Genomic DNA, 12,740 nt, shown 5'->3' with positions numbered 1-12,740 from the left:
GATGTCTCCTAAGTTCTATGCAATTTTGGGGATCAGCTTGAAAGCATCATCCTGAACCTAGATCTCAGCAGCTTTCTCTCAAGGATCAAGTGTGAATCTGTGTCGTAAAACTAAGACCACACCTCTGTTTAACCTATATCACCATCATCCGGGAGCTTCATTCCCTGAGACTAAGACCTTGCCTCCCCTCAATTGTCTACCCCCATCATTAGGGGTGAAGAGGGAGCTCCATCTGGCTTTGAGCATTAAGCTGCTCTCCAAATACCCCAGGTTTAGAAGTTCTTGAATACTGACAGCAACTTCAATTAAGCATGACTTTGACACAACCCTTTGGATATTCAATGTTGGATTACTGGTTACTCCTATTCAAAGGCCAGCTCTACTGCTGGGCCAGGTCTCCTGTCACAGAACTGGTTTCCTCTCTTTCCCACTGTGTCTGAGTTCACAGGATACCTCATGACCAAGCTCACTCCAGTGATGACAGCTGGGCCTTATAAAACACAAAGGACGATGATCAACTATGTGGCTACCAAAGGAGAAAGAGGACAGCTGCCAGGGCATATGGTGCAATATTAACAGACGACAGAGAGAAAGCAGGACTGCTCAATTCCATGAATACTTCTGGCTTCCCTATTAAGTGGAATAATTGTCAAATGTGGTTAAGAGAGAATTGATGCCTGGGATGGGTGATAAGTAATAAGAGAGCACCTAAGTATTTAAATGAAAATTCTCATAGGTTCAGGTAAATTACTCCATGATTCTGACAGACTTCTCATATAGGATTATTTAATTTTGATGGATAATGTTTGAAGAATCTGAGAGAGACAGGGGATAGTCATTCATACCATTTCCAAAAGGGGAAAATACAGATTTCAGAAATTAAAGACATGTAAAATTAAGGTGTTTTCACAGAAAATAATTGAGAATACAGTTTTAACCAATGGTTCTTAGTGCTTCGAAAGAAATGTGTTGCTATAATCCAAAGGCAATAAATGGCAAGTAAGTCATCAGAAACCAAGGCGGTTTTATTTTGCTTTCAACCTCTCTCTCTCAGTCTCTCTCCATTTACTCCTCTATCTGCATCTAAGTTCTGATTCATTCTTTTATCTTTCTCTTCCAAAGAACAGCTGCTGCTTTCTATGCTCTTTCTGCATGACATATCCTAGCTCTCACCAAGTGGGGGTATCCTCAGATTCTGAGTCCACATTCCCCCACATGTCAAGGACCTGTCTCTAGTACAAATTCTGGAAGTACAAGTTTTATGGCTCATTGACAAAACACCCACATTTGACTCACAAGATGGGTAAAAATGGAATACTCATATTTTTATTGGTCAAGAATGAATCTGTGCAGTGGGACTAAGACCACACCTCCCCTAAAGCTTCTATTCCCACCTTTCAGAATCAAGAAGAGGCTCACTCACTGGTGCTAACCTTGCCTTTCCAAACCTCCTTACCCATTGTCATCAGGGATGAAAAAGGAGCTCCTGAAATGTATATTTATTTATTTTGAGAGACAGAGAGTGAGTGGGGGAAGGTCAGAGAGAGAAGAAGAGAGAGAATCCCAAGCAGGCTCCATACTGTCAGTGCAGAGCCTGACGTGGTGCTCGATCTCACCAACTGTGAGATCATGATCTAGGCTGAAATCAAGAGTGAGACACTTAACCAACTCAGCCACTCAGCTGACCCAAAACCCTCTTCTCGATAACACATCCACCGACACTCTACGCTCCACTTCTTTGTTCCCCTTTGGAGCAAAGTTTCTGTAATATTTTTTGAGCTTACTGTCTCCAGTTCTTCTTATGTTCCATCAAACCACTCTAGTCTGTTTTCTGGCCTCATGATATCATTTTAACCACTCTTGTCAATATAAGCAATGACTTCCACATGGCTGCATCGAATGGTCAAACCTCAGTTCTCATTTCACTTGATCCAGTAGTATCATTTGACCCAGTTGAATGCTCTTTCTAGTGTTTTGTTCATTTGGCTTCCAAGCTTCTACATTATCTTGGCTTATTTGTTTTTTTTCTACCTTAGCTATAGCTCTGTTTTAATACCTTTCCCTGAGTCTTTCTCTGTCTCCCTAACTTTTTAATGTCAGAGTGCTCCAGGGCTAAATCCTTTGATTTTTTAAAAAGTTTATTTATTTATTTTGAGAGAGAGATCATGAGCACAGTTGGGGCAGACAGAGAGGGAGAGAGAGAGAATCCCAAGCAGGCTCCACTCTGTCAGACCAGAGCCAGACTTGGGGCTCGAATACATAAACCTTGAGATCATGACCTGGGCCAAAATCCAGAGACAGAGGCTCAACCGACTGAGCCACCCATGTGCCCCTAAGTCCTTTTATTAACTGTCATCCTTTTTAAGCTCATTGAGTCTCATAACTTCAAAAACTATTTGTATGCCAACAACTTCCAATATGTCTGTAGCCTGGACCTCTACTCAAACTCCAAACTCATGTTTCCAATCTGTCCAAAACAGACTTTCTGATCTTCCTCTCCCATTCCAAACCTTGTCCATCTCCTGCCTTTCCCATCAGAGTTGATGGCAGTAACTCCAAGTATGCTGTGTCTCTGGCCAAAAACCTTGGCATGACTCTTTCCTCCCTTTCATAATCACAGGCAATTCATCAGGAAATACTGTGGATTTCACCTTCAAAATAAAAGTGGAATCTGACCAGATCTCCCACTACCGTTTCTCACTACTACCACCCTGGTCCAAGTTACCGTCTCTCACTAAGATTACCACAACAACATTCTGACAGATCTTACTTATTCCTTCTAGATATAGCAGCCAAAGTAATCCTTTTAAAATGTAAATCATATCACGTCACTCTTCTGTTTAAAACCATGTCATAGTTTTTCTTTTCATTCAACATATGAATGAAAGTCCTTATGATGACTCACTTACATCTCTGATCTCACTTCTTAGTTTTTCCCCAAATCATTTACTCTGCTGCAGCCACATTGATTTTCTTGTTCCTTGAACATGCCACGTACCCTTTGTCTTAGTGTTTCGCATGGGTTGTGTCCTCTGCTCAAATGCCCCTTTCATAGAAATTTGCATGGCTCACCTGCTCCAAGTCTCTGCTCAAATGTCGCCTTCTCAAAAAAGACTTAATAAATATACTTAAAATTGCACTTCTCACTCCCAATACTCTTTATCCCATTCTACTTTACCTTTTTCCCCATAGTATTTATCTTCTATCAAATATGTCATTTATTTATATATTTTATTTATTATCTATATTTTTCTCCTCTGATAGAATGCAAGTTCCATAAGGGCAGAAATCTTAGTCTATTTTGATCATTGATACGTTGCAAGGCCTAGAACAGTTCTTGGTATATAATAGGTGCTCATTAAGTATTTGTTGAATAAATAGATGAATGCTATTTTCTAGATGTGTTCTCACTTTGTTAGTTGCCCCCTCTTATTCCAATCAGCCAAGGTGAAGGGGACAAAATCAAATGTCAGTAACTAGGATTACTTCCTACAGAGATGGAGTAGAGTAGGTTCTCTAAGGAAAAACTTTTCTCTAAGAAAGTAAAATAGAGGTAGGAAGGAAATGATGAGCACATCTGTCTGTAAAGATGGAATCATGAAAGTGTTGAATAACCAGTAGCTGTGGGGGATGGGACAAGTCTTAGAAGTTGTACTGAATGAGTCTGAGGATTCCTTTCAAATTTAACATTCTATAATGCTTGAACATCCTAAGAGTGTTGATGCCTGGATGAGATTTCTAATGGCATTCAGCAAAATTGCCCTCTTGTTTCTTATCCATTGAATAGTCTTAGCCCCAATTTTAGGGACTGGGAAGTTAATAATGTTATTAGAGGACATATACAGAGAGAGATAATACACAAGATTGCAGAATCAGGGATTAAGGACATCTCAGTAGACTCCAATAATGAACCAAAACAAATAAGATAAAACTCAACAAGGATCAATTTAAAGTTCAGCATTTGGGGATACAAAAAATCAGTTGTGCAAGTGCAAGATGAGGGAAATCAAGCTTGATGGCAAATTATGTGAAAAAGACTTAAGAGTTTTAGTTGATTATAAGATCAATATGAGCCAACCGTGTGATATTCCTTCTAGTAAAAAACCCAAAACTTCTCAAATGTAATCTTGAGCCGTGTTTGTAAAAACATAGGCCTGGAGGTATAGTAAGGAACATAATAGTCACAGGGTGCTTTGCACCGTGAGGAGGATGTGTATAGTATTTTGTTTTTACGTCAAGTTTTTTATTTAGTTGAGATTGTCACATTTTAAGAGGAGCACTGACAAATAAGCAAAATGCTAAGGACACCGGAAACTGTTTGTTCTTTCAAACTCCATTTGTTAGATGCTGACATTATTCCTGGATGTTAGTGAATAAGCACACGAGAATCCATACCATCTGCAGTAATCGCAGAAAGTGGGGATAGTTTACTTTTAAACATTTTTAAAAGTGTTTATTTATTTATTTTTGAGAGAGAGAGAGAGAGAGAGAGAGAGAGAGAGAGCGCACAAGTGGGAGTGAAGCAGAGAGAGTAAGAGGGAAACACATAATCTCAAACAGGCTCCAGGCTCTGAGCTGTCAGTGCAGAGCCTGATGTGGGGCTTGAACCCACGAACTGTGAGATCATGACCTGAGCCAGTTGCTTAACTGACTGAACCACCCAGGTGTCCCAGAAATAGTTTACTTTAAAAAAGCTAATACATATACATTTGTTTATTAATGTACTGTATCATAAAACAAAAATATTTTCAGATGTTTGGTTATTGTACAAATTTTGGAAAGAAGCCAAACAAAGTTTGCTTATAATTACCCTACTGAAAGGTAGCCACATTTTTTTGCACACTGCTTTTATTCCATGTAGTTTTACAGGAACCCAGAGAAAGTGTGGAGGTGTACATGAATGGCTTGTGTGGGTCAGACCTGAAGTGAGGTTTATCGCTCGCTTGACTGGTCGGATTTAAGTCTCATGGCCTACAAGACTATCAAGGATGCTGGAAAATGTTGTCTAGCTTTGTCCCAGAAGAAAAGAGAATGGTATTTCTAGTATAATCATGACCTGTTGAGTCCTGCGTACTCTAGTCAGCTTTGCTTTGGTCATGATTCAGTGTATCTGCTGTTAGAAATATTCTTAAAATTATTTTTGCATAACAACTGGTTTAGTTTACAGCTCTCCTTTTTGTAGCTGCCATTTTGTCTTTATAGCCTTTAGACTGAATTTTTTTCAGGCAATTTTTTGACTTCTGGGTTAGCAAAGTATTTAGCTTCCTAATTTTCTTCACATGATCCTGGATTTGGTTTTTTTTTTTTTATGCCTATATTCCATTAGGTGTAGCCTAGGAGAATGTGCACTGCTGTCTGAACACTTGAGATTGCTTCGATATTAAAGGAGGAAGGTAGAAATCTCCCTTCTCTCTATCCCAAATGCCTTCCTTTTCAGTCTTCCCCAATGCTTCTTTAATCGTCCTGCACTAATGTCTTCTCTCACACACAGTTCCAACTCATTGCTTTCAAAAAGCAACAACTTCATCCTCTTCTAGAGCTCTGTTTTCATCATGAGCTTTCCATGTTCTGATCTCTGATCCTTTTTAGTCTTTAGACAGGCTTGTTTAACTATATCCCTTCATGCTTCATAATGGAGATGACAGAATCTCTCTACTGGATTTAGTTTCCTTAAAACTTCATGACACTTTGGAGATTTCCCAAAGCTTGCAAAATATCATTTAATGGAAGATAACTGAAGCACCTCAGCTCAAAGATAAAGTTTGAAAAATTTCCTTTCAGTGGTAGGTGTAAGAGATCTTTCTTGTTTCCAAAATAATTTGGCAAGTTAATAAACTAATCAGTTGTTTTTACCTAGATAGTGATAATTGGGTATTTGGTCTATAATTCTTTGGGAGAAAACTCAGCATGACTTGGGAAAAAATTCAGTCTGATACACATACACACACACACACATTTGGGTTCATTTTTATCCATACACAGAGAAAGTTCCTGGATTACACCCTCTAGAAGTGGTTAGCCAGTATTTAATCAAGAAGTCATGCTCCAGAGTTGGCTACACTAAGTGAGTATTTTACTTATGTTGATTTCTGATCAATATAAGAGGCTTTGTTAATGAGTATATTACAGGTTAGAAATGGACTTTCTTTGGTGACCTTAGTGGTCAAGATGTAGGGGTTGTATAGAAGATACTCCCTACCCTTGCATGAACAGGGCAAGGCTAAAATTCATCTAGGACATATTGTTATGCCTATATTGGTTGTGTTTTTTTTTAAATTTTTTTTAAATCTTTATTTATTTTTGAGACAGAGAGAGACAGAGTGTGAGTGGGGGAGGAACAGAGAGAGGGAGATACAGAATCCCAAGCAGGCTCCAGGCTCCAAGCTGTCAGCACAGAGCCCGATGCGGGGCTCGAACTCACAAACTGTGAGATCATGACCTGAGCTGAAGTCAGACGCTTAACCGACTGAGCCACCCAGGCGCCCCTATACTGGTTGTTTTTAATCAGCATCTATTCTGATTGGGTAATACGTAGTTTTTAAAATATTAAATAGTTTGAGCATTGCTTCTTGGAACAGGCATAAGAATGAGAGAGCCTAGCATCTGTATCCTTAGAAATGGCATGGTCACTGCATTTGGTTACAGGATTACACAGTGCTCAACCAACACAACTGTATGCAGCAGCCCTGAAAAGTGCCTTGAGTATGATTCCTAGGAAGTCTTGTGTGTATGTGTGTGTGTTTAGGCAGTCTTATATTCAGTCACTAATTAGAAAGATTCTTGGTTGTCTGACTTTACTTGAGGGTTAGTTGAGTCCTGGTATTTGAATTTTGGCACATTTGGCTTGGGAAGCCTTTCCTGCAAGGTGCTGTCAGACTTTCTAAAAAGATGAAATCTGGGATTTCATCAAGTTTAAAGAACAGGATACATGATCGTCTTGGGATTGCCTGCTAATTAAGTGGCAGGATTCCATCAGGCATTTGCCTTCTTTGTAATTTTGTAGCAAGGTTATAGAGAGATCTGGAACTGCCTTTCACCTCTAACAAGGAGCTTTGAACCTGCAGTCTATGGACACTTCGCATAGGTAGAACTCAAGATGTTCATGGTGTTGGATATGAAAATGTATTACATTTTTATTCTCTCTTGCTCTAACTGAAATTAGAATTTCCTTCCATTAAGAATGTCTGCAACACATCCTGGTGTTACTAACTTCCTTTGGTCCTAACGGAAATCACATTTATTTTCATGACACATTATTCATGACATTATTACAAATATTGCAGATACCTCAACATGTCATTTCATCATTACCCCGAAATTATAGTAATAAGACACCCACTAGTAGGCCTATTTTTAATGTATTAATAGAGAATTCTGTGTATCTTTACATCACAGGTACTTAAAAATACTTCAACAACCATCTCCCAATATATTTTGCTTTCTTTTTAATCCCTAAGGTTTTTATATTATACATTTAAAATGTTACTCTGAGAAGACACAAAAATGATTAATAATATCTGCTTTTTTGAGGCAACTGATATTTACAAAAAAAGCCTACTAGTTGTTCACGACTGAATGAACTTAGGTTAGTTCCCAATAAAGTGGGAAGGTGGTACGAGAATAAAACTAACGGGAAAAGTGTGGTAATAAATTAGAACCATTATCCTTTATGCAGATTGGGTTATTCTAAGCTAGGGTAGCAACATGACAAGGTTTGAAAATCAGAGTCAGTATCTCTGTAGGCAGGGGTTATGACTCTTCACTGTGTCTGAGGGGTTGGGTAAGACTTGGCCCATTGATTGGAGAGGAGAAAGATGGTCTTTGTCTACTTTCTTTCCCTGCCATGCAATCTTGTTTTTACATCTTCCTTTAATGTTTTTCATGATAGTTTTAAGCATCATCATGTAAACATAGTAATTTAGAAATTATTGAGAAAGTGTTACTATTGGAAAATGTGCTTAGAGGGAGCAAATACACCCCTTGTCTGTCCCCATTCCATCTGTTCCACTTCTGGGATGGACATTCCAGGAAATAAGTAAAGTATATGGGACTATAGAAAATGACTTTCAAAACGTTTTCCATTTTAGAGCATAGTCTTTCATTTTCTAAAAAAACCTAATTTGTCTTGATGTATAGTGTTATAGAAGTCATCATTGTAAATACCAGGTAAGGAGTTAAGTAGTTAAGTGACAAAAGCCAAAAGAAAATTTCTTTCCTTTATTTTAAAATTATATATAGATAAGTAGCTTTTAAAAATTTTTTGAAAACCTTTGACATATAGTCAGAAATGCATTTTACATCCTGAGCCAGTACACGCACACACACACACACACACACACACTCAAAAACTTCAGCAATCAATACTTATTCTTATTACATTTCCATTCCATTCCTTTCCATTTTTTTTTTGGCTTAGAAAAAGTGCTTGCCTTAACTCACTGAATTGATTTTACAACTCATTTGTAATTTCAAGTTTGAAAAAATATTGGCCTAGGTGAGGTTTGTATTTTTAATTTTTTTAAATGTTTATTTAAACAGAGAGAGAGAGAGCACAAGCGGGGAGGGGCAGAGAGAGAGAGAGAGAGAGAGAGAGACTCAGAATGCAAAGCAGGCTCCAGGCTCTGAGCTGTCAGCACAGAGCCCAAAGCGGGGCTGGAACCCACAAACCATGAGATCATGACTTGAGCCCAAGTCGGACGCTTAATCGACTGAACCATCCAGGTGCCCCTGTATTTTTAATTTCCAAACACAGTTCAGAAATGACACACTATATCCTGAGAAACTTAACAGAAACCCATGGGGGAGGGGAAGGGAAAAAAAAAAAAGAGGTTAGAGTGGGAGAGAGCCAAAGCATAAGAGACTCTTAAAAACTGAGAACAAACTGAGGGTTGATGGCGGGTGGGAGGGAGGAGAGGCTGGGCGATGGGTATTGAGGAGAGCACCTTTTGGGATGAGCACTGGGTGTTGTATGGAAACCAATTTGACAATAAATTTCATATATTGAAAAAAATAAAATAAAATCATATTTGGGGAAAAAAAAAAAGAAAAAGAAGTGACACACTATGTTTTCTCCTTCCATCTCTATAGCACTTACTGTGAAACAAAACTGAGGGAGGGGGTTAGTGGGAGGACCTATCATTAAGCACTTACTATGTGCTGCTATCATTATAATTGTTTTCTTCTTTTTTCTACTCCTCTGAACAGTTTTGAGGAGTAGAAAAATCTAAGCTTCGTAACGGCTGAACTTTTTGTTTATTTTCTGTTTCACTTCTGTATGGCTAGTACCTAAAAGAATGGCTGGTATGTATTACGGACTCACTAACAACCTATTAAGTTAATCTTATCCTCTCAATTTTATAGACAAGAAAACTGGAGCTCAGAGGGATTTGTGGCTTGCTCGATGTTTCGGGGATTGTAAGGGGTGGATCTGGGCTTAAAAGCATCCGTCCAGTTCCCAAGCCCTGGGGTGTGTATTGAGGAGAAGTGTCCAGCCAGACACCCTGTTGATTTGGCTTTACGCATACAGGATGGTGCTGTGTGCTAGCAGGTTTGGTGTGGTGGGTGGACGCTGTTTGAAAGTAAGATCTGGTCCTGAGGGCTTGGGCTATGTTTTTTTATATTCTTGATTATCCGTTCACGCGAGGCAGTCCGGACCAAGACCGTATGAATATTTTGGTCACCGGTCATACATTTTGACTAGAATCTTTTCCTCGTGCCCAGCAAAACAAACACGACTAGCCACTCGGCACACAGGGTCCTGCTGACTTTGCTAGACGGCGGATGCCATCGGGAAAACACCGTCTGAATCATCCAAGAGTTGAATCTGTCCGCCTGAAGACTGGGCAAGCCCTTAGTGCTCTGCAAGTTCTAACCTGTTGGCCTGGAGCCCCTGATATAAGGCCGTTGTTCATTCTTTATGAAGGCAGAGACCTTCTCTAAACCTAGATCAAATAGATTTCCAAATAAAATCACTCTGGCCAAGAGAGACACTGAGCCAAATTAACAGTCCCCCCCCCCCCCCCCCCCAGCACTATCTCTCAATGGCTCGGTGGCAATGGCTTCCCCAGATGAAGGTGGTACAGCTGTTGTCAGAGGTAAAGCTGTTGATTGCCCCACTGCCTAACAACGGGCAGCTCACCTCCCCAGCAACGGTGGAGCCGACAAGACTAAGACATTTAACAACTAATCATGGATCTCCAGGAAAGAGACAAAGCTGCTTAGCAACTCCCCAAACAGAATTGCCTTTAACCATGTGAACAGAATTTGATGAATGGATTCAGAGAGTTTGGTGGTAACCATTGACATCCAAGCACAGAGTATGTTTGTAGGAATGTGAGGCTGGCAAGTTGTTTCAGGCTAAGCCTGGGATGGAGCCATGGAAGAGGACACTCAAAGCATAGTGATTTGTGTCTTATACTTTTACGTGTGGATTCCCAGTGACTTTCAATTCAGCAGTAGATGCGTAGTAAACTGGAATGTGAGTCGCAATGCATATTTTTGGGTATCTATGCCATTAAAACCAGAATGTTTACATTCCCTGGTCAATGTATATTGTTCTTAGTGATAAGTTCTTTGGGAAAAATCAATAAAGTCTGGTGAATACAAAGTCCATGTACAAGGAATCTTCCTAAAGACATAGTTTCACTGAGTTGTTTTGGACTGTTGAGTCATCCTTGTCCATTGCGGGGTTATACATGTGTTAGAGATCAGAGGCTTCTGGTGGGCTTTGGACAGCTTTTTCTGACCACAGTAAGGATTCATCTCTGGCTTTTGTCTGGTTTAGTAAAAAGAATGCCTCACTAGATACTTAGCATTCACAGATGTAGCTTCTGAGCCATTCCATTTTGTCAGCCTATTCCAAGCACTGCTTCTGGGCCTCCTACACCTTATTATTTTGGGAGGTGCAACCTAGACTATTTAGACCACTGTCCAGTTTGATGCATTGGTCAGCTTCCTCCAATGTCTACATCTTCCTTACACTTTTCTTGCATAAAAAACCCCAAAGCACTTCACAAACAACCTCCTGTTCGATTTCCCATAACTGGGTTTTTTAGGGCCTTTTTTGGAGATGGTTTGGGCTTGAAGGTGGGTCTCAGAAACCTTTGTTAGCATTTTCTTCCTTTAATAATGCCAAAGACAGGGGAGCCTGGGTGGCTTAGTTGGTTAAGCCTCTGACTTCGACTCAGGTCATGATCTCGTGGTTTGTGGGTTTGGGCCCTCCCTCGTGCTCTGTGCTGACAGCTCAAAACCTGGATCCTGCTTCAGATTCTGTGTCTCCCTCTCTCTCTGCCCCTCCCCCACCTCTGCAAAATAAACATTAAATTTTTTTTTTAAATGCCAAAGGCATACTGATAAATACAGGGCAGCTAAAATTTCTCAAATATCTGCCTTGTGTTGGGTTATAGTAGAGGTTATAAGGCAATTGACTGAAACAAAAATCGGTCAAATATAAATATTTCCAATCATAGAAGTTTGTCACATATTGGTAATTTTGTGCATTGTGGTGATAGCATTGCCAATTTGACTTATTTATTTACTTTTTTATTTAAATGAATAAATTTAAAGAGAGAGAGAGAGAGAGCGCAAGGGAGGGGCAGGGAGAGAGGGGGACAGAGAATCTCAAGCAGGTTCACACTGTCAGTGCAGAGCTGGACACGAGCCTTGATCTCACAAAGTGTGAGATCACAACCTGAGCCTAAATCAAGAGTTGGGTGCCTAACCAACTGAGCCACCCAGCACCCCAGTGTTGCCAATTCTAGTGTGACCTTAAATATTTGTGTCTGTTTAACAGAGACTTTTAGAGGTTTTCAGCTATTTTTATGAACCCTGGGATACTTACAGGAATGTTCTGTGTTTCTGTTCATTTCTCACATATTTGGAGTTAGTTTATTTATTTTTGGCCAATTAGCCCTGCTTTGCTTGTTGGCAATTTTTCATGAATTTAAATTTTTTCTCCAGCTCTGATTTTTCCAGAAGCAAACGTCTCTGTCGCATGCTCTCTCTCTCTTTCTTTATTTTTGAGAGAGAGAGAGACAGAGAAAGAAGAGAGAGAGAGTGAGTGGGGAGGGACAGAGAGAGAGAGAGAGAGAGAGAGAGAGAGAGAATCCCAAGCAGGCTCAGCACTGTCTGTGCAGAGCCAAAAGATGGGCCTCAAGTTCACGACCATGAGATCATGAGATCATGACCTGAGCCGAAATCAAAAGTCAGATGCTTAACTGACTGAGCCACCCAGGCACCCCTCACCATTTTGATTGTTTATTTCTTTTCTATATTGTTTATTTCTTTAATAAAGAAAGCTTTATAGAAAAAGCAGGTTTGAGGAAATAACACATTTTTATTGGCTATGCCTGAAAACGACATTAGGTTTTTAGTGTTACTTTAACATTGGAATGTGAAAGAAAGTAGTAAGAAATACTTGCCTGTACAATGTCTCATAGACTAAGTATTTCAATACTGATAGGCATTATTGACCTTTTTATCCTAAGGACACCGTGTTATTCCATTTGGGCCACTACAACAGACTGCCATAGACCTCGTGGCTTAGAAACAATGGGAACTTGTTTCTCACAGTTCTGGATGCTTGGAAGTCCAAGGTCAAGGTGCCAGCAGATTTGGTGTCTCCTGAAGACCTGTTTCCTGGTTCATAAACAATTGTTTTCTTGTCGTGTCCTCACACGGCGAAAGGGACAAGAGAACTCTCTGAGGTCTTTTTTTTTTGAAGGGCTCCACCCTTACGACCC

The sequence above is a fragment of the Felis catus genome, chromosome C2 (assembly GCF_018350175.1).
Source record: "Felis catus isolate Fca126 chromosome C2, F.catus_Fca126_mat1.0, whole genome shotgun sequence".
NCBI lineage: Eukaryota > Metazoa > Chordata > Mammalia > Carnivora > Felidae > Felis > Felis catus.
Note: the sequence above shows the minus strand (reverse complement) of the source record.